The following is a 22,662-nucleotide window of genomic DNA, read 5'->3' on the forward strand; positions in this document are numbered from 1 at the left end:
CAAATGCCTGTTTTCTGAAAACCTTTCACTGCTGTGGACATTGTAGCTTAATGAATGAAGGCTTCGCCGAATAAACTTCGACGTATAATTTACGTGTTCAAAACCCGCAGCGAGGTAAACACATGACACGATAAGAACGTAATGGTTGGACAAACAGTAGGGGCAAGACGGAGAAGCTCCCCATCTTGCCCCATCCCGTCTTGCCCCCTACCATGCTGTCAGGTTATGTTACGCCTACATGAACACTATTTAGTGAACATTGACTACTGACACAGCAGTTTACTGTTAATAAGACGTACTATTCAGTGCTATATATACAGTCTGAACAAATGTTCACAAAACACATGTTTTAGGACCTCGAAAGGTATAAAACATCGCAAATCAGTATAACAATTGTACGTACCTTGAAAAGCTCACAGAAGCCGCCGCGAAACTAAGGTTCAGCAATGTCAACACACTGAGACCTGTGTATTGATGATGACGTAGCTATCCACAAATTGCAGCACTCTAACTGTAGCTTATAGCCCTTCCCCGTCTTACCCCACCTCCCCGTTTTGCCTCTCCCTCCCCTACAATGATCGAAACCCGATTATTACTATTATTTTTGTTTTCGTTTATATACCAATGTCTGAAGATAAGTACTGGAGGAATGTTTTCCAGTGTATATAAATATAACGTTATCTTTTTTTCATCTACTAATTGTAGCCGGCCGGAGTGGCCGAGCGGTTCTAGGCGCTTCAGTCTAGAACCGCGCGACCGCGTCCGGTCGCAGGTTCGAATCCTACCTCGGGCGTGATGTGTGCGATGTCCTTAGGTTAGTTAGCTTTAAGTAGTTCCAAGTTCTAGGCGACTGATGACCTCAGATGGTAAGTTCCGTAGTACTCAGAGCCATTTGAACCATTTTTTTTACTAATTGTATGAATTAAAAAAACGGAATGAGAAAATTATCTGATATTGCTTTCTGTGAAATTCCTGTAGTATATATTGATTCAAAATCAAACGCAAACGCCAGTTCTCGGAAAATTGATCCGCTATGCTTGGTTTCCGGCGAAATCATTGCCAAAGCGTGAAATCTTCACCAATGTTAACGACGTTTCTTTCCCGAGTGAGTTCATACGAGGAAATGTCACAGTGGCAAACCTGCTTTCGAGCGATTCTTGAGGTGTTCGGAATATCCGTATTTCGACTGTGTCTACGATAGGTATTATCCAAGGGAATGTCCCAAACCTTCCAGAAGAATAAGCATATGAACAAAATATAACAATTAATTTAATAACTGATGTGAGAATGAAATATCAGAATATGATAATTTCAAAAGACTGTAATCCCTCGGCTTATCATATCCACATATATTTTACTTGTATCACTTTTTGTGAAATCCAGTTGTAATTTTACAATTAACGCCTTTGTGACCCCTAATTTACTAGGAAACATTCGTGTAGGACGTGGGTAAATAAATGAAAACAATAAAAATAAAATAAATAAAAACAATGAACGAATTTTGAACACAGGGCGCAAAATCGAGAAGCCGCGACGCAACCCACCTTTTTCTTCGTATCTCCGTTCGGCACCCTGAGGCCCTTTCCTCTCCCCTCTCCTACTAAGTTCCTGTTCCACTGGGGCACAGTGACGTCTGGTGACATCACGCGGTAAAAGCACATAAAGTACCTTGACAATACATCGTAAACTTTACCCGTCGTTTCATAAACGGTCGATTATCTACAGATAAGCCGAGACATGAGTTCGCTTACTTTGCCTCCACTTTCTCTGAGCGAAGTTTTGGGAAATAGGGTGATGGCATTCGCCGTGTTCTCCTTTTCAGTGGACTAGTCGTGGCCTTGGCGTTTTATTCCCGTACTGACAAGATGACCGCGTCTACTTCTCATCACCGATTTCGTTGAAATTTTCAGTAAATGCGGAGTTTGGCCAGAAGTGAAAGTAACAGACTGGAGACCACCAGATGGCCAAGCATTTAGAAGAAACAGATTTGTTTTTTAGCGTGGGTCGGGCGAGGCATGAGCTATTTATGTTAGCGTAGTTTCGAAGAAGCGGTTGGATCAGTGGAAGGAACACAGAGCGAGAATCCAGGGGTCATGGGGTCGAATCCCTATGAAGGTGCCTTTCTTTTACTTCTAAATAAAAGCAAGTAACTAAACTGTAATCCGCTGGATATCGGTCGCGCACAGCTATCGTTGAATATCCAAATATAAAGAAGGGCAATAGTCTGTTGCAGAAATCCGTAATTTATTGCAGATGTAGATGTCGTCTATGACAAAGTCATCATCGTTGCTAAAATGCAAAAAACAGAATGAATCAAGAACAGGTAAAAACACATATATGACAATATTGTAGGAACAAATGGGAACATAGCGGTAATATACCATTACCAGAAGTGTCATGTAGGCACAAATCATGTCAGAGTTTAAAATTATGAAGATTAACGCTGGCACTTACATTTCTCAAACAAGCCGTTGCTTACAACTAGCGAAAACAGAGAGAATATGGGTCATTGAGGACCTGCAGTGCCCTCTATTGGAGTGTACGTCCAAGAAGCAATTGCTCAGTTTTATTGAGGACCATAACACTTAAATGAATTTTAAAATCCACTGTATCTGGGATATGCAAATTATATAGTGAATATACATACAAATGTACAAGAAGCGAACAACAGAATTTAAATGCAAAGAGTCATAAAAGACAGGAAGCGCCTGCTATAGGATGACATTGCAACAAAACCAAGTCGAATATTGTAATAAGACTAATGGATTAAAATTCCATTTACAAAAGTTTTATAAACATATTTCACTAATGCGTGTCAAAAGGTATAAAGAGACAATGTGAATAAAATATGAAAAATGTGCAGTAATATTAAATAACATAAAATAGTGTCACAAGAGGCATCGGGCACTCTCTCTGAGATTGCATTTGAGAGAGGTGGTAATATAAAAGCACTTTACGTCAAAAAACCAAATGTGTGGGTATGTTTCCATTTACGCACTTCCACATTTATACAAATATATAGTAAATTTCCAGAAAGGGATACTAAAACGTACACGTGAAGTTCGTACGTAAAACTAGTAACTTCGTTTATTGAACAACAGTTAATTTACACGTGCTGGGATTATATGCAGTATGAAAACAGGGGACTAGTTGTGCTACAAGGTACTGGTACGCTATGCATCAAAAAGCGGCTTGCGGGATATATATACAGATGTATATGTAGAAGTACTAACTTTCTTGGCAACTTGCGCTAGATACAAACGATGCATTTTCAGAATTACGTGGTACTTTCGGAGTTTGTTTATAAAAACAAACTTGGTTTACATTCATAAAAGGTTCTCTGTCGTCGCAGTTGTTTGACAGCAAACCACACGTAAGGTGTCTTATCGACAAAAACGGGAGGAAGACAGTTGGTGATCTATAATGGAATGTATTGTGATGTAGTCTTCACGCAATCTGATTTCTTTTCTCCCCCGACGAGATGCACTATCGGAGTGTATTGTGGCGTGGAGGGGTGGGGGATCATTTTAATACTGCACGATGGCGATCCTTCATCTTGAAAAATCTTCCTCTACAGTTGTGGATTTGTTTCTGTTCCCCAGATTAAGTTAACAGAGGATCTTTGTTCACCTGCACATAGGGTTTCATCACATAAAAATACAATACATCGAGTATTATCTCGGTTTATCTGTACTTTAAGTAATGTACAGAACAGTAATGCGAGGGTCGTGGGTTCGAGTACCTCCGTGGAAACTTGTTTCTACTGCCACGAAACCACACTAACATCAATGGCTCATGCCTCACCCGGTCCGAGCCTATTTCTTGTAACAGCTTAGCCATCTGAAGATCCACTTCTTTCTCTTTCGTTTATGGCCAACGCTGCATATAACACAAATTTGAAAGAATCGATGATGACGAATAGGGGCAGCAGCCTTGTGAGACGTTAATCCGGCGCGCCCTATCGAGTCCAGGAAGTAGCGCATTAGCGCTCTCGGCTAACCTGGCGGGTGAAACCAAAACGGCACAAAATGGCAAATATTCAATTTAAATTTAGTTTCCGGTAGATGTACATCTTTCTTCGAGTTCCGCCGCAAAGATTAATCAATACTTCCGTCCAACTACACTCCTGGAAATTGAAATAAGAACACCGTGAATTCATTGTCCCAGGAAGGGGAAACTTTATTGACACATTCCTGGGGTCAGATACATCACATGATCACACTGACAGAACCACAGGCACATAGACACAGGCAACAGAGTATGCACAATGTCGGCACTAGTACAGTGTATATCCACCTTTCGCAGCAATGCACGCTGCTATTCTCCCATGGAGACGATCGTAGAGATGCTGGATGTAGTCCTGTGGAACGGCTTGCCATGCCATTTCCACCTGGCGCCTCAGTTGGACCAGCGTTCGTGCTGGACGTGCAGACCGCGTGAGACGACGCTTCATCCAGTCCCAAACATGCTCAATGGGGGACAGATCCGGAGACCTTGCTGGCCAGGGTAGTTGACTTACACCTTCTAGAGCACGTTGGGTGGCACGGGATACATGCGGACGTGCATTGTCCTGTTGGAACAGCAAGTTCCCTTGCCGGTCTAGGAATGGTGGAACGATGGGTTCGATGACGGTTTGGGTGTACCGTGCACTATTCAGTGTCCCCTCGACGATCACCAGAGGTGTACGGCCAGTGTAGGAGATCGCTCCCCACACCATGATGCCGGGTGTTGGCCCTGTGTGCCTCGGTCGTATGCAGTCCTGATTGTGGCGCACACCTGCACGGCGCCAAACACGCATACGACCATCATTGGCACCAAGGCTGAAGCGACTCTCATCGCTGAAGACGACACGTCTCCATTCGTCCCTCCATTCACGCCTGTCGCGACACCATTGGAGGCGGGCTGCACGATGTTGGGGCGTGAGCGGAAGACGGCCTAACGGTGTGCGGGACCGTAGCCCAGCTTCATGGAGACGGTTGCGAATGGTCCTCGCCGATACCCCAGGAGCAACAGTGTCCCTCATTTGCTGGGAAGTGGCGGTGCGGTCCCCTACGGCACTGCGTAGGATCCTACGGTCTTGGCGTGCATCCGTGCGTCGCTGCGATCCGGTCCCAGGTCGACGGGCACGTGCACCTTCCGCCGACCTCTGGCGACAACATCGATGTACTGTGGAGACCTCACGCCCCACGTGTTGAGCAATTCGGCGGTACGTCCACCCGGCCTCCCGCATGCCCATTATACGCCCTCGCTCAAAGTCCGTCAACTGCACATACGGTTCACGTCCACGCAGTCGCGGCATGCTACCAGTGTTAAAGACTGCGATGGAGCTCCGTATGCCACGGCAAACTGGCTGACACTGACGGCGGCGGTGCACAAATGCTGCGCAGCTAGCGCCATTCGACGGCCAACCCCGCGGTTCCTGGTGTGTCTGCTGTACCGTGCGTGTCATCATTGCTTGTACAGCCCTCTCGCAGTGTCCGGAGCAAGTATGGTGGGTCGGACACACCGGTGTCAATGTGTTCTTTTTTCCATTTCCAGGAGTGTATATCAGCATTTAGACATGTCTGTGACCACTCGCATCACTCTATTCTGTATACATTCTATGTCCTTGTTAGCCCGTCCAGAGATACGTCACATACACTTTGGAAGTAATCAAGTACGGGTTCTTCGATCTCTTTTGAAGATAACTACAATTTTCCAGTGTTCTACCAATGAATCTTAGTCTATAACTCACTCAGCCTGCGACTGAATCTACGTGATCGTTCCACATCATGCTTCCACTGTCGAATACTCCTAAGACATGATCGCCTTAGCCAGTGGCTAAGTAGACCTGTAGTCATTGGATAGCTACAACTTTGCATTTCTCCACATTAATAGCAAGTTGCCAGACTTCGCATCAGGCGCGCATTTTGTCGAGATCTAATTAGATTTTACTGCAGATTTTACTGTGTCGAATTTCTTGATAAATAACTGCATCAATGAGAAAAATCAGAGATTGCAACAAATATTATCTGTCCTTGATGTATAGCACCAAGAACAGCGGTAGTTTTACGCCTTACCTCCTCCTTGGTTTAGTAATTACCGCTGTGCTTTTCTAATGCTGAAGCACGCCAGATTTCTTACATTCAGCTACAAACAATATTGGTCCATTATGAGATCTGTAAGAGGTTAACATTGCTAAACGCTCTCCTCTGACGGAGTATATAAAATTCCAAATACATGTGCTAAATTCTACATTAGATGTACAAAAAAAACTTGAAACAGTCTGAAGAAACACAGTAGTGTTTGTCGACTAGGGACACTAGAAAAACAGGCGTTCGCCGGTGTGGAACCACGAGCCGATTTCTATAGAATGAGTTTCAGCCACTTCTGTTCCTATTTTTCTGTGTGCAGCAGTCTGGCCTATTTTGATTCTTCTTTTTCGAGTTGTCGATGCCAGCTGGTTCGAAGTTTATACAATGATGGAGATAATGGGTGAGACCTTCTCAATAAGCTTACTGTCTAATAAGGGCGTACAGTTTATTTTAGACGAACATTCTAAATATTCGCACAGTTGACGTGCGATCACCCTGTGTAGAGAAATCTCAGCGATATCCGAATGGTGCAACGAAGGTTTACAGTTTGTTTACTTTCCATGAAATGGAAGCTGGTTCACGACTGGGGAATCTTCTCAATTCATCCTGTTGTAGAATCAGACTTACCTTGCTCTTCTTCATTACAACCGATTTATTGTCATGCTAGCAGTCGCTATGTGTAATTTCGTCACAGCTTTCGAGAAACGTACTTACTGTCAGCTGTATAGTGAAGCCATGAGGCCCTTGTTAATCAACTCTACATACTGTTTAAAGTTATTGAGGCGCACTTCGTTACATCAGAGCTGATATATGACACGAACAGTTAACGGAATACATTACACGTCAGCGTTTCAACCCATTAACAAAAAATACCCCGTTCTTTGCATGGATTAAGGTTAAAGCTTGGAAAGGTAAGTACACTAAGTGACAAAAGCTATGGGGTAGGCATACGCACATAAACAGATGGCAGTAGTATAGCGTACACAAGGTATAAAACGGCAATGCATTGGAGGAGCTGTAATTTGTACTCGGGTGCTTCATGTGAAAAGGTTTGCGGCGTGATTATGGCAGCACGACGGGAATTAAGACTTTAAATGTGGAAAGATAGTTGGAGTCTGAAGTATGGGACATTCCAGTTCGAAAATCGTTAGAGAATTCAGTATGCCGAGATCCACAGTGTCAATTTCGTAGCGAAAATAGCAAATTTCAGGCATTACCTCTCACCAAGGGCAAGGCAGTGGCCGATGGCCTTAAAAAAACTACCGACAGCAGCCGTGTTCGCGTAGAGTTATCAGAGGTAAGAGACAAGCATCTCTCCGTGAAATAACCGGCAGGAATCAATGTGGGCTGTATGACAAACGTATCCTTTAGGATAGTGCGGCGACATTTGGCGTTAATGAACTACAACAGCAGACGACTGCGCGAGTGCTTTTTCTAACAGGGAGACATCGCCTGCAGAGCCTGTCCTGGGCTCATCAGTCAGGAAACCATGAAGTGTAGTTTCCGGAACCAAAATCTTATCTACAATGATGAACTATTATCCACGGCAATATAGAGAGACCATCAAAAATACGTGAAAATGGAGATAATTTTATCAGAAAAGGAGAAACCACAAAACTTAGTGAACTATCTGATCAACACTACTCGGACACCTACCAGTGGTTATTAATATGGGTTGTGTCCACCCTTTGCCTTTAAGGCAGGCTGAATTCCGTTGTGGACACTTTCAGTGAGATGTGTGAATGTCTGGAGGAATGGTACCGCATCATTCCTCGAGAGTCGTATCCGAAGAATGTAGTGATGTTGGGCGCTGGAGTCTGGAGCGAATTTGACGATCTGACTCATCCTCAAAGCGCTCAGATGGGTTGAGGACGGGACTCTGGTGATACCAGTCCATTTCAGGAATGTTACTGTCCGCCGTCCATGCTGTAACACCACCTCCTCCGTACTTCGTGTTGCCTCTAGTCGTGATAACAAGTAAGGTTCTTCAACCGTTCGCCATACCCAAACCCTTGCATCCGATTGCCACCGGGTATAGAGTGATTCATCGTCCCAAATCACTCGTTACCAGTCGTCTACTTTCCAGTGGCCCAGTGCCGTTGCTCTTTTCAGTATCGCAATCGTCGCTTAACACCGACGATATAAATGTGTGGCTTATGAGGCTGCTAGACCGTTGTACCCCAACCCTTTTAACTCCTGTCATACTGGATCCCATGAGTGATACGTTCCGCTGATTTCATGTGATTTTACAACCATCCACCGTAATGCTCCATGGCTCGTGTCAGAAGAGATTTTCCTGTTCTGGGATTAGTTGTGACTGCTCCTTTGCTTTTTCACTTCACAATCACATAACCGACTTATGGAGCACTAGATAGATTGAAACGTCCCTGATGGATAAGTCACTCACACTCAGGTGACATCCAGTGATTAGGCAACGTTCGAAGTCACTGACATCTCCAGTTTGCTATTACTGCTTCTCTTCTGACAACACAATGCTCTCCGCCTCCTTTGATACTGTTGGGTCCGCCTTTTGTGAAACCTAGCGGTAAGTTCCGTATTAAAAAGAGATTTCCGGATAATTTCGATCAGATAGTGTGTGAGGACAGTAGATCCACGGAACAGATACATAAATTTTATCTCAGACAGACGATAATTCGATAGTTAAGTTATATATTTAATGTTTACACTCCTACAACACCCACCTATTCACGGTATTCACTTGTTGTAGCACTCCGACCGACGTCCAACGTGCCAGTAGGAAAGACTCAGATGTCCTACGCAGGTCGGAGCGATATGTCACGAACGAAAATTTTCACCGGCCGTGAGCATATGATCAGGAAGATTTACCAGCAGCTTATATTTGATAATTTACTGTTCCACGTAAGCGGAAATATCGAAAGTAAGGTATAACTCACACACACAGCGCAATAAGAGCATGAGGAGGACGCACTTTTAGAAGACAGCCTGTGTTGTAACGCCCTGGCAGATTAAAACTGCGTGCCGGGCAGGGCCTCGAACTAGAATTCACAATTTTAATCTGCCAGGAAGTTTTATATCAGCGCTCACTCCGCTGCACAGCGAAAATCTCTTTCTGGACAGTCTGTGTTCTTTGTTAAGTTCATGCCGAATGAGCTGTGACAACAAACGTTGTCTCTTCCGAAAGCAACAAATAATCAACCCTGTAAAGACAACTGAAGTGGAAATGGCATGATTTTGGAATATCTCTAACTTTTGAATTAGCTTCCGGAAAGAGGCCAGTGCTCAAGAGCCAAACAAGAATTACTTACAGTAAAATATGTAAAGCTCTTAGATAGCTATACGTTCCTACAGAATGCAGTCTCGTTAGAGCGTAAATCAAACGGGGCAGAGGTGGGGACCTAGAGCAAGGCCCAGTACCCCATAAACAAGTAGGAAAAGCCGCTTAAAAACATATCCTGGTCGCCCAGCGTATCGGCGCTCCGCCCTCTCCACCTAAGGCTAATTCTGAGTTATGGTACGCTTCTCCCCCGCTCCCATCCAAAAAAAGTCGCAAACGTAATGCTTCTGGTAAAACATACAAAAGTTTCGCAATTTTGGTTTTCATGCCAATACCGATTTTGCAGCCGCCTGTGATGTGATTTACAGTTCTATTCTTTCCAAGACAAGAGTTTATTTTTTTATTTTTTACACCGACGGAAGCCACTGCACACGTTCAGACAGCTGATAAGAATTTTATATAAGGTTAATCGAAAATCCATTAACTAAGGGTTTTTCAGCTACGGTTTCTGGGTATTTTAGTTTAAGGTATCGTGGCCCATGGAGGCGTTGCGTTTTGTTTCATTTCGTACCACCATTTACCTTTGTATCTGTACTGCACTGCACTGCACTACACTAAAAGTGTATTACAACAGTTGGAGCAGACAGCTGTTGCATTCACTCCCTGCGCTTGTCGTTGACAAAAGGAACGCCCACTTTACTCTTAACCTTCAAATTTTCATTCGGTGCTGCTCGTTTCTGTCTCGGATACGTCTTTGCGAGTGTGTTCCGTGCACTACAACAGTGATATACAGCAGTGTGGGTAGCTTTACTGACAAAAGATTAACTGATATGCATATCTTGTATGCACTGAGGTGATAGAAGTCATGAGAAAACTTATAATATCGTGTCTGAGCTCCGATCATGAAATATGACAACTGCTATGATTCCCGACGCACAGGGACAGAATTGGGTGCACCGTTCATGCCCGTCCACCAGATACAAAACTCAATATGTTGAGAAAGAATTGAGAAATCGTTCTGCTCTCAATTTTATAGAAGAATTCGATATCTTATCTACATTTCAAATGCAGGAATATATGAACTATAATCAACTACACGCAAAGGCTACGAAGTGCGTTTTTATCTCTGCAAACTGTTTAAAATTTCGTGCAATGCTTTTCTTAATTTGACTCAACACAATAACTATGGCGAACAACACAAAGAAATTCACTTCTGTATCTAGCGATGATATCAGACGGTAAGATGTGCAAAAAAAAAGCTTTTTTACTGAATAGCCTTCTTAAAGCCGGTTGGTAAGTATATCATAGCGGCTGGCACGCTGTCTCTCAGAAATAAAGCGATAACAAAGCCACTCTCAGCACAGTGTGCAGAGAGCACGTCTGTACCAGTCAAAGAACTACAAGTAATTGTTTGCGAGGTGCGAGGACGTCAAACCCTAATCTTACTTTGCTGTTATGGAGAAAATCAAAATACGTCAGAAGTATTTGTGTGTACGTCAGACTATCATACGTGTGCTGACATCGTACAAGCTCTAAGGGTAGCAGATAAACTGCAATATGAAATGGCATGTAGCTGCCTCCGGGTTGTGAATGAAGTGGCGCTAATTTACGTCCAAAATGAATGTATAGTGGAATTTAATCAAGCATATATAGCTCTAAATAATACTTCCATATCAGTGGAAATAATAAATGACGTGAAATGTAAATAAATTAAACAACATGATGAACAACCCACTAAGCCCAGAGATATATTTGTACCCATACCTTTTGAAGATGTATCTCAAACATTCAGTAAATTTCTACTTAATGGTACAGTTTTCACTATACTAACATCACCAGCCTCTGTATTGAGTTCCCAGAGCTCTTAGTGATCTTGGAATCACTGAAGCAATTGATAGCACTAACAGTGGTGGAGGGGTGAATATTTTATCGTTCTCAGTGAAACTTAAAACAACGCGAGGTGAGGAGCTGCCGACAAAGGTAACTTTCACCTGTTTCGCAGTAAACACTTTGAAAAAAGGTGGTAAAATCTCTTCTTGCATAAACTTTTCACTGCTCACTAACAGATCTCACAGCACTATAATCATCTGCAGTGTGCTTTAATTACATTGAAAGTTACATAGTTCTATTTAAAACCTCAGCGCCACGTCTGAGTAGGTGAAGAAGTTACTATTATTAACTTACACTACGATATTAGCCTCTTTACATACAAACACTTGTTAAAAACAAGATCGGTGTCTTCAACAGTTCTAAATATGTGTGAAGTTAACTTCTGAGTAATTCAGGCTGCACGATTTTCAGAGAGAAAATAATTACCAGAAACTTATTCTCGGAAAAGGAGAAATTCAAACTGCCACTGGCTGTGGAAGACCATCGAATTTAACCAGGTATCTGATTTCTACGAATATTTGTCCCTGTACGTTCACCGTCAGAGACTTGTCTTAATTCTCTTATCTCAAACTCACGATCGTTAAGGGTGATCTACAAACGTGGCAGCAAAGTCTTCTACGTATACCAGTTCTCTAAATTTACGTAAGAGGGTTTCGCTAGAACTCTTTTCCTGCAAGGAATCCCATTTACGTTCTCCGAACATCCCTCTTGGACTTCTGTATGGGCAGCGAGTCCACGCATTTGTTGGATGTGTGTTGTATGCCTACTTGACATGGCAGCAACACGTTTTATGCTGTCTGCAAGAATACGTTCTTGTTAGACAAAACGGCAGCAGCTGTTGAAAAACCCGTTAGTAGCACAACCGGTTTCGTAACTTAAAGTTGCATCTCAGTCACACCTGAATAGAAAAATAAAAAACAGAGATTGGAGAAAAAATTAAAAATTTTTGTCAAGAGGTCCAGTGAAATCAATATGTGATTTCAATGATGTTTATGTAGTACATATATGAAATGGACACTAACCGTCAAGACAATCGGGTACGCAATAAGCAGAATACTCATATTCAAATCATTTACAGCGAAACATAAAGATTATTGGACATCCCCATCACTCTCAGTCAAGCTGTATTAAAACGTCCTTCAAAGAAACGGTAGTCAAAATACGAGTGGCGGAACAATGGAGATAATCATAATATCGTAAAAGTATACCATTCGTGTCAAAAAATGGTTAGAGCTCACAAAGTCTGTAGTATCACGTTCATCTCGAGGAAACAAACCATATTATCGTGGAGCCATGGGATGTAATGTATTGTAAAAGTACAGAAATCGTATAAACAGTAGTAAAATACAGGAACCTGTAACGAAAATGATATGGGTAGCAGATAAAAAGAATTGCAAGACAAACAAATGAATACAAGAATAACAATCTTTGGTCTTATTGTATGCAGCCGACGTATCATGCAACCGAGCGCTTTGTACATCTAGTAGCGAACGTGCGTGTTCGCACCGTCCGCCCGCCTAATTGTCATCATGATACAATAGCCTTTGCGAGTTCTATTTATTCTTTTGCGCGTCAGCGTTACGGCCACCTGCTCACTACACCACTCGCCTTTTGACTACCGTTTCTTTTAAGACGTTTTAATATAACTTGAGTGAGAGAGCGTCCAATAATCCTTAAGTTTCGCTGTAAATGATTTAAAATGTGAACATTCTGATTATTGCATACCCGATTCTCTTGAGGATTATTGTGTATTTCGTATACTTAGTATCTAAGCATCACTGTAATTAAACACTGATTTCACTAGACCTATTGTCAATTTTTTTTAATTTTTTCTCTAGTCTGTTTTATTCTATTCAGATGTTCCTGATGATACTGCAGCTTTTAATTACGAAAGCGGCTGTACTAATAAAAGATTATTCCACAGTTGCTGCTGTTTTGTTTAACAAGAATACTTCGTCGAATTGCTTGCACTAGCGTCTTGTATGCGATTACCATTATAGACGCAATTGCTGAAAACTAAAACATTCATATTTCCTTACGTACTAAACGAATATGTAATAAAAATGGAGGTTCCTATTTAAGAAAACGCAGTTGATATTCGTTTGACCTATGACAGCGCCATCTAGGGGGCCAACCATAGCGCCATCTGGTTTCCCCCTTTAAGCTAGACGAGTTTCGTTCTTCGTAGTTTTTTCGTTTGATGCTTATTTCGTGAGATATTTGGCCCGGTCACTATCAATGGACCACCCTGTATATCTAGTCTTCAGCATTCTCTTGCACCACCACATTTTGAAACCTGTGCTCTTCTTGTCTGAATTGTTTATTGAGCGCATTTCACCTCTGTACAAAACTACTCTAAAAAATACCTTCAGGAAAGGCTTCTTAACACATCTATATTCAATATTAACAACTCTCTCTTGTTCAAAACCGCTTACCAGTCTGCGTGTTATATTCTCTCTGCTTCAGCCATCGTCACTTCGCAACATAAATAACGAAACTTTTTTCTTATTTACCAATCCAGTTCCCTCACAGAAGACTGATTTTAAACGGTTGTTTTCAGTTACCGTTGTTTTATCTTCATCCGTCTAGTTACCTCTTTTCAAGACACTCTCTATTGCGTTCAACGGCTCTTCATCGGCTTAAGAAACTGTAGTGGTTCGTATTTTACACACGAACTATACATACTCTTAACAAATTGCACAAGAACTCGGAGAAAATTTCGACTTGGTGTAATGAATGACTCTTCTCTATGAATGTGGATGAAAGTAAGATGATAAGAAAAACTCAGAGAAATAACTCGACAGTATCTGAATACAAGATTGCTGGTGAACGTTTGGGCACGAGACAACGTACGGTATAGTTATTTAGTGGTAATTCTAAGAGGCAACAAGATAAGGGACGTTCACGTAAAAAGGGACAGCCTGTTTCTAGGAAAACAGCTTTTTCGTTTGAGAGCCATAGCAGCATACATAGCACACGCCCGTTGGGCATTTTGATTACAATAACCATACATCAACACGATATCCACCTTTTCCGCAATTGGTAAACGGTCCATTTTAACACGGGTAATGTATCACGATGCATATACCGTCCGCACAGGCGGAAAGTTACGTGATACCACGTACTTATACGTCTATCACAAAGCGAAAAAAGTGGTCCAACTGAAACATTCATATTTCTTTACGTACTACACGAATATGTAATAAAAATGGGGGTTCCTATTTAAGAAAACGCAGTTGATATTCGTTTGATCTATGGCAGTGCCATCTAGCTGGTCAACCTTAGCGCCATCTGGTTTCCCCCTTCAAGCTAGACAAGTTTCGTTCTTTGTAGTTTTTTTCTTTGACGCTTATTTCGTGGGATATTTGGCCCGGTCACGATCAATGGACCACCCTGTATAGATCGTATTTGTAATGAAGAGGACCTGAATTGAATTGGGGAGAGAGAAAATTTTCATCACAAGTTGGCTAAAAGAAGGGATGGGTTGCCAAGACACAGCTTGATCGATAAGGGACTTGTCAATTTGGTAGTGTAAAAATTGCTGAGGGAGTCCCAATTTACAGCAAGCTATTTTTAATAGAAGATGGATTTGCAATGGTTATGGAGAGTTAAAAGGCTCGTAAAAGATAAAGCAATCTATAGAGCTGCATCTAAACAGTCTTAGGAGTGAAGTTCATCACTACAGCAGTAATAACAACACCGTATTGTGTTTGAGAACATACGGTGTATTCCGGAATCAGCATAGTAACGACGTGACCCTGCGCCGCTGACAGATTGTCAAAGCCCCCCCCCCCCCCCTCCGCCCTCTATACATAACATTACCTTTCTGTAACTTATTCCTACGCTGATCAACAAATTTTATGATTTTGTGAATATTTTTAATAAACTGAAGCATTGTTGAAAAATATTACTTCAATGACCTATATCGATGAAAAGTATGACACATCACGAATTACATACGTCCTGTGCATTGTAGAAAGCCTAGATTTACTGCAGGAGGAGAACGATTGGTTACTGCAAAACACATAAAATATCAGCAATCCTTAGTAAAATGCTTTAACGCCTAATACTTAACTTGGACGCAGTCTGTGTCCACTTGATAACAATATATATTTGTAACTGTCACTGAATGCAGGCATACCATTCAAACTTGGCGAGCAATGGAAGCCAGTTATATATGAATCAAAAGTTAACTTTAAACGTTGTTGCACAATTCTGAGTAATAATACTATCTCTCACAGACCAGTTATGTTGATCATCATCAGCATCATCATTTTCTTAGGGCCTTTGTCCTTCAACGCGGGGTTGGCCTTGTTACTATGGATTTGGCGATGTTAGTGTCAGAGGACGGTCAGATGCCCTTCCTGTCGCCACGCCACATCCCCCTGGATGGAGTTAGTGTACCCCAGGTGTCTGCATCTAGTGTAAGCTATGAAATAGTGCGTACGTTTTCAAATGTCTGCGAGTCGTCGTGGAAGTGAGGCGGAACGTGGGGACCAGCCAGGTATTCACCTAGTGGGATGTGGAAAACCGCCTGAAAACCACATCTACGCTGGCTGGCGCCCTGGCCCTCGTCGGTAACCCGCCAGGAGGGTTCGATGCGGGGCCGGCGCATCTACCTGAGTCCAGGAAGCAGCGCATTAGCGCTCTCGGCTAACCTGGCGGGCATCAGAGTTACGTTGTTGCTGCAGTCTTAATCGACGATTACAGAGTGGACTGAACTGCGCAGTGCTCTAACGTAAATAGTCTTCCGACAGCGGCTATGTATGGAACCTTTTGACGGCGTGTCTCATTCGAGGCTGCGTCTGATAGCGACTGCCCTTAGCTAGCAGTGTAGCCGTGAGGCACCAACTGTAAGCTGAGAACTCACTCTTCGGATGACATCACGAACTGTATCATTGTAGCAAATCAATTACAAATTGTATAAACTAACTAAAAAGATTGAACGTAAATCAAAATAAACTGACGGAAAGAAAACGCAACACCAAAGTTGGTAGGTGTGTTTCTACATCTGAAAGATGATGCCTATTCGGATTTCCTGTCAGTCGCATAGGAGTGGCGCTACTAGCACAACTCAGGAGATGTCAATCAGGTTTGGTACATATAGGCGCTGTAACGGTCGGGCCGTGCACCTTCCCCCGTCGGAGGTTCGAGGTTCGAGTCCTCCATCGGGCATGGGTGTGTGTATCGTCCTTAGCGCCAGTTCCTTTAAGTTATATTACGCAGTGTGTAATCTTAGGGACCGATGACCTCAGCAGTTTGGTCCCATAAGACCTTATCACAAATTTCCAATTTCCTGTAACGGTCTTGTTCCCTCTGAGATACCCTACTGGCCATTAAAATTCCTACACCACGAAGATGACGTGCTACAGACGCGAAATTTAACCCACAGGAAGAAGATGCTGTGATATGCAAATGATTAGCTTTTCAGAGCATTCACACAAGGTTGGCGCCGGTGGCGACACCTACAACGTGCTGACATGAGGAAAGTTTCCAAGCGATTTCTCATACACAGACAGCAGTTGACCGGCGTTGCCTGGTAAAACGTTGTTGTGATGCCTCGTGTAAGAAGGATAAATGCGTACCATCACGTTTCCGACTTTTATAAAGGTCGGATTGTAGCCTATTGCTATTGCGGTTTATCGTATCGCGACATTGCTGCTCGCGTTGGTCGAGATCCAATGACTGTTAGCGTAATATGGAATCGGTGGCTTCAGGAGGGTAATACGGAACACCGTGCTGGATCCCAACGTCCTCGTATCACTAGCAGTCGAGATGACAGGCATCTTATCCGCATGGCGGTAACGTATCGTGCAGCCACGTCTGGATCCTTGAGTCGACAGATGGGGACGTTTGCAAGACAACAACCATCTGCACGAACAGTTCGACGACGTTTGCAGCAGCATGGACTATACGCTCGGAGATCGTGGCTGCGGTTACCCTTGACACTGCATCACAGACAGGAGCACCTGCGATGGTGTACTCAAAGAAGAAACTGGGCGCACGAATGGCAAAACGTCACTTTTTCGGATGAATCCAGATTCTGTTTACAGCAGCATGATGGTCGCATCCGTGTTTGGCGACATTGCTGTGAACGCACACTGGAAGCGTGTATTCGTCATCGCCATATTGGCGTATCACCCAGCGTGATGGTATGGGGTGCCATTGGTTACACGTCTCGGCCACCTCTTGTTCACATTGACGGCACTTTGAACAGTGGACGTTACATTTCAGATGTGTTACGACCCGTGGCTCTACCCTTCATTCGATCCCTGCGAAACCCTACATTTCAGCAGGATAATGCACGACCGCATGTTGCAGGTCCTGTACGGGCCTTACTGGGTACAGAAAATGTTCGACTGCTGCCCGAGCCAGCACATTCTCCAGATCTCTCACCAATTGAAAACGTCAATGGTGGCCAGGCAACTGGATCGTCACAATACACCAGTCACTACTCTTGATGAACTGTGGTATCGTGTTGAAGCTGCATGGGCAGCTGTATATGTACACGCCTTCCAAGCTCTGTTTGACTCAATGCCCAGGCGTATCACGGCCGTTATTACGGCCAGAAGTGGTTGTTCTAGGTACTGATTTCTCACGATCTATGCACACAATTTGCGTGAAAATGTAATCACATGTCAGTTCTAGTATAATATATCTGTCGAATGAATACCCGTTTATCATTTGCATTTCTCCTCGGTCTAACACTTTTAATGCCCAGTAGTGTAATTTGAACGAGATCGTGTAATAAGGTTACGAGAAACTGAATATTTCTTCTGCGATATTACAGAAAGACTTGGCAGGAATGTAGCGATGTACATGATTCTGGAAGCCGTGGTCACGAGAATGTACGATCGCAAGGAGATCGGACTCCGGACGGCCACGTGACACAACCGAGAGGGAAGGCGTATGGCTCCGGCACATCGCACTGCATCTGCACCAAAATGGTTCAAATGGCTCTGAGCACTATGGGACTCAACTGCTGTGGTCATCAGTCCCCTAGAACTTAGAACTACTTAAACCTAACTAACCTAAGGACATCACACACATCCATGCCCGAGGCAGGATTCGAACCTGCGACCGTAGCAGTCGCAGGGTTCCGGACTGCGCGCCTAGAACCGCGAGACCACCGCGGCCGGCGCATCTGCACCAGTGATATGAGCAGCAATTGGCCCACAGTGACACAACCAGCTGTTACAAATCAGTTACTTCAAGGATAGCTCCGAGTCACACGCCCAGTAACGTGCATTCCACTGCCTCTAGCCACCGCCGTTTGTGACCTCAGTGGTGTCAAGCGAGAGCTCACTGGCGGGCACGATGAGGGTCTGTTGTGTTTCCTGATTAAAACTGGTTGTTCTTCGGTGCCAGTGACGGCCATGTGTCTATTAGGAGGCGAATTGAGTGCCTGCAAAAAACCTCTCTGCGTGCTAGGCGCATTGGACCTACACCTGACGTTATGATCTGTGGTGCGATTTCGTATGACAGCAGCAGCACTCTCGTGGTTATCCCACGCATCCTGAGAGCTAAATTGTACGTCGGTCTGGTGGTTCGACCTGCTGCGCTGGAACGACATTTCAGGGGCTGTTTTCCAACAGCACAACGCTCTCCCACATACCGCTGTTGTGACCCAACATGCTCTGCGCAGTGACAGTATCTTATCTTGAGGTTCTAGATCACCAGATCTGTCTCCAGTGGTGCACATGTGAGACATCATCGGACGACAACTCGGGCGTCATCCACACCTAGCATTCACTGTTACTGTATTGACCAACCTAGTTCAACAGTCCACCCAACAAACTGACACTCGGCAACTGTACATCACAATACATGCACATCTGCATACTTGCATTAAAAATTCTGACAGTCACACCGAGCCGGCCAGTGTGGCCGAGCGGTTCTAGGCGCTACAGTCTGGAACCGCGTGACCGCTACGGTTGCAGGTTCGAATCCTGCCTCGGGCATGGATGTGTGTGATGTCCTTAGGTTAGTTAGGTTTAACTAGTTCTAAGTTCTAGGGGACTGAAGCTGTTAAGTCCCATAGTGCTCAGAGTCATTTGAAGCAAGTTACACCGATTATTAATGTAAAATGCTTTAGACTGTGTTGAGCTGTAATCATAAAATATTTTTTACTTGTCTATTTATCTTCTGTCCTATCTAGATTTCGGCTTTTGTGTCATTATCAAGTACAAATTAATATGTTAATGTTTCAGAGCTTTAAGCATTGCACTTTGTAATGGCATAAAAGTCGAAATCTAGATAGTACAGAAGATAAATACATAGTCAAATGGCGGTTTACTCTCTGAAAAAAGATTATTAATGTGCCATCTTTTCACATTTTCAATGGCTTAAATTACGCATACAGTGCCCTGGCAGCTAGCAATGTTAATCGCTTAAATACACCACCTAGACAAATGTATTCCCGAAATTTCATTAATCTTCACTAATTACTTTTTCGCATTGTGATTGTCTGTTTCGTTAGTGTAGATAATTTATAATATATGGCAGTGCACTGTTATAGTATGAAGTGTAATAATGAACTATTTCTGTCTGCAAATAAATTACATGTCTCCTCCACCTATTTTGCTTACTTTGTCCACGGTCACCTATCGTTCCAGCACTAAGTCGACAAAACTGGACGAGACTCGTGATCTTTCGGTCAAATTAGCATATCTGCTTCCGTATTCCCTCGCTAATCTTTGGGACCAGTAGACGTCCGTTTGACATTAGTCGTTTGTTTATAAAGCTAGTTGCACGAAGTAACACGCTGATAACAGTTGGGTTGTCGTGTGACGAGGGCCTCCCGTCGGGTAGACCGTTCGCCTGGTGCAAGTCTTTCGATTTGACGGCACTTCAGCTACTTGCGCAGCGATGGGGATGAAATGATGATGATTAGGACAACACAACACCCAGTCCCTGAGCGGAGAAAATCTCCGACCCAGCCGAGAATTGAACCCGGGCACTTAAGATTGACATTCTGTCGCTCTGACCAATCAGCTACCGGGGTCGGACGCGGATAACAGTAAAACTCAAACTTTCACAGTTAATAAAATGTTCTGGTCTATTATGCAGTCGTCGAATTGATTTCACATTTAAACCCAACTCCATCTGCGGAGGACATTTGCAAGCGGGATCGTAATTTATTTGAGTGCCAGGAAAACAACACATTATATATCTAAGATGGTTACTGTTCAGAACACCCTTAGCTGCTTACAGGCGTTGACATACGTCAACGGGAAGATGAAAATGTGTACCCCGACCGGGACTCGAAGCCCGGATCTCCTGCTCACGTGGCAGACGCTCTATCCATCTGAACCATGTCCGAAAGAACAGATACAATCTTAGTATATATATAGTTAAGGCTCACCGGCCACTTGACCATCTTCTTTTTCTGTGCGAATGCACAAACAGTGCCCGAACTCTTAGGGGAATCGGCAACTCGCCGCGAGTAATGAGTATAATGGGCGGGGGCACTACGAATGTAGTGCGGGACAATACGTTGAGAATGCGGGTTTCGTGGAAGGCGTGCCACAGATAAGTCCCTGCAGTCGCGCTATCCTCTGTGTCCTCGGTAGCTTAGATGGATAGAGAGTATGTCATGTAAGCAGGAAATCCCCGGTTCAAGTCCCGGTCGGGGCACACATTTTCATCTGTCCCCGTTGACGTATGTCAACGCCTGTAAGCAGCTAAGGATCTTCATTTCATTGTAATTTCAACCCACACATTCATTCTGATTTGACGCAAGTACTGGCAGCGACAAGCGGATACCATAAATGGATGTACAGAGACTCCATAGACATTGTAAAATACCCGAGGAATTTCAATAGAAAGGAGGAGGGCGGGAAACTGAATGATATGTGTGTTCCGGTGCTGAATAACGCGTGTACCAGTCTTCCACCATGGGGTGATAGAAACTGCGGATGAAGGCAGTCGACAACGGCCAACTGCGCTCGGGTACTCAAAACATATGACGTCGCGGCAATGAGCGGAAGCACGCCCGAACGGATTTTGCTGTAGTCAGTAGCGAGCCACTATGTGAATCGGACACTCAAAAAAGCCACAATCCTCCTTGAAAATGTCCTCCCTAAATGCTCTTTATTCACATGAAGTGCTGAGTGCTATTGACAAGGGACTTCAGATCGATTCCGTATTCCTGGATTTCCGGAAGGCTTCTGACACTGTACCACACAAGCGGTTCGTAGTGAAATTGCGTGCTTATTGAATATCGTTCGTAGTAATTGACGGAAAGTCATCGAGTTAAACAGAAGTGATTTCAGGCGTTCCCCAATGTAGTGTTATAGGCCCTTTGCTGTTACTTATCTATATAAACAATTTGGGAGTCAATATGAGAAGTCGTCTTCGGTTGTTTGCAGATGACGCTGTCGTTTATCGACTAATAAGTCATCAGAAGATCAAAACAAACTGCAAAACTATTTAGAAAAAATATCTGAGTGGTGTGAAAAGTGGCAGATGACCCTAAATAACGAAAAGTGTGAGGTCATCCACATGAGTGCTAAAAGGAACTCGTTAAACTTCGGTTACACGATAAATCAGTCTAATCTAAAAGCCATAAATTGAACTAAATACCTAGGTATTACAATTATAAAAAACTTAAATTGGAATGTACACATAGATAATGTTGTGGGAAAGGGTAACCAAAGGCTGCGTTTTATTGGCAGGATACTTAGAAAATGTAACAGACCTCCTAAGGAGACTGCCTACACCACACTTGTCCGTCCTCTTTCACAATACTGCTGCGCGGTGTGGGATCCCTACCAAATAGGACTGACGGAGTGCATCGAAAAAGTTCAAAGAAAGGCAGCACGTTTTGTATTATGGCGAAATATAGGAGAGAGTGTCACAGAAATGATACAGGATTTGAGACGGAAATCATTAAAAGAAAGGCGTTTTTCGTTAGGACGGAATCTTCTCACGAAATTCCAGTCACCAACTTTCACCTCCGAATGCGTAAATATTTTGTTGACACCGACCTACATAGGGCGGAACAATCACCACGATAAAATAAGGGAAATCAGAACTCGTACGGAAAGATATAGGTGTCCATTCTTTCAGCGCGCTATACGAGATTGGAATAATAGAGAATTGTGAAGGTGGTTCGATGAACCCTCTGCCAGTCACGTAAATGTGTTTTGCAGAGTATCGATGTAGATGTAGAATGGGGAATCCATTCGACTACGGCGTTACATTTTGTTAGCTGTGACTGTGATAACAGCATGCGATTACGGTCGCAGAGCGCTCTACAAGGTGTTACAAAAAGGTACGGCCAAACTTTCAGGAAACATTCCTCACACACAAATAAATAAAATATATTATGTGGATATGTGCCCGGAAACGCTTAATTTCCATGTTAGAGCTCATTTTAGTTTGTTCTTCCACCTACGCTCAGTGGAGCACGTTATCATGATTTCATACGGGATACTCTAC

Source organism: Schistocerca gregaria, chromosome 1 (genome assembly GCF_023897955.1).
Source record: "Schistocerca gregaria isolate iqSchGreg1 chromosome 1, iqSchGreg1.2, whole genome shotgun sequence".
Lineage (NCBI taxonomy): Eukaryota > Metazoa > Arthropoda > Insecta > Orthoptera > Acrididae > Schistocerca > Schistocerca gregaria.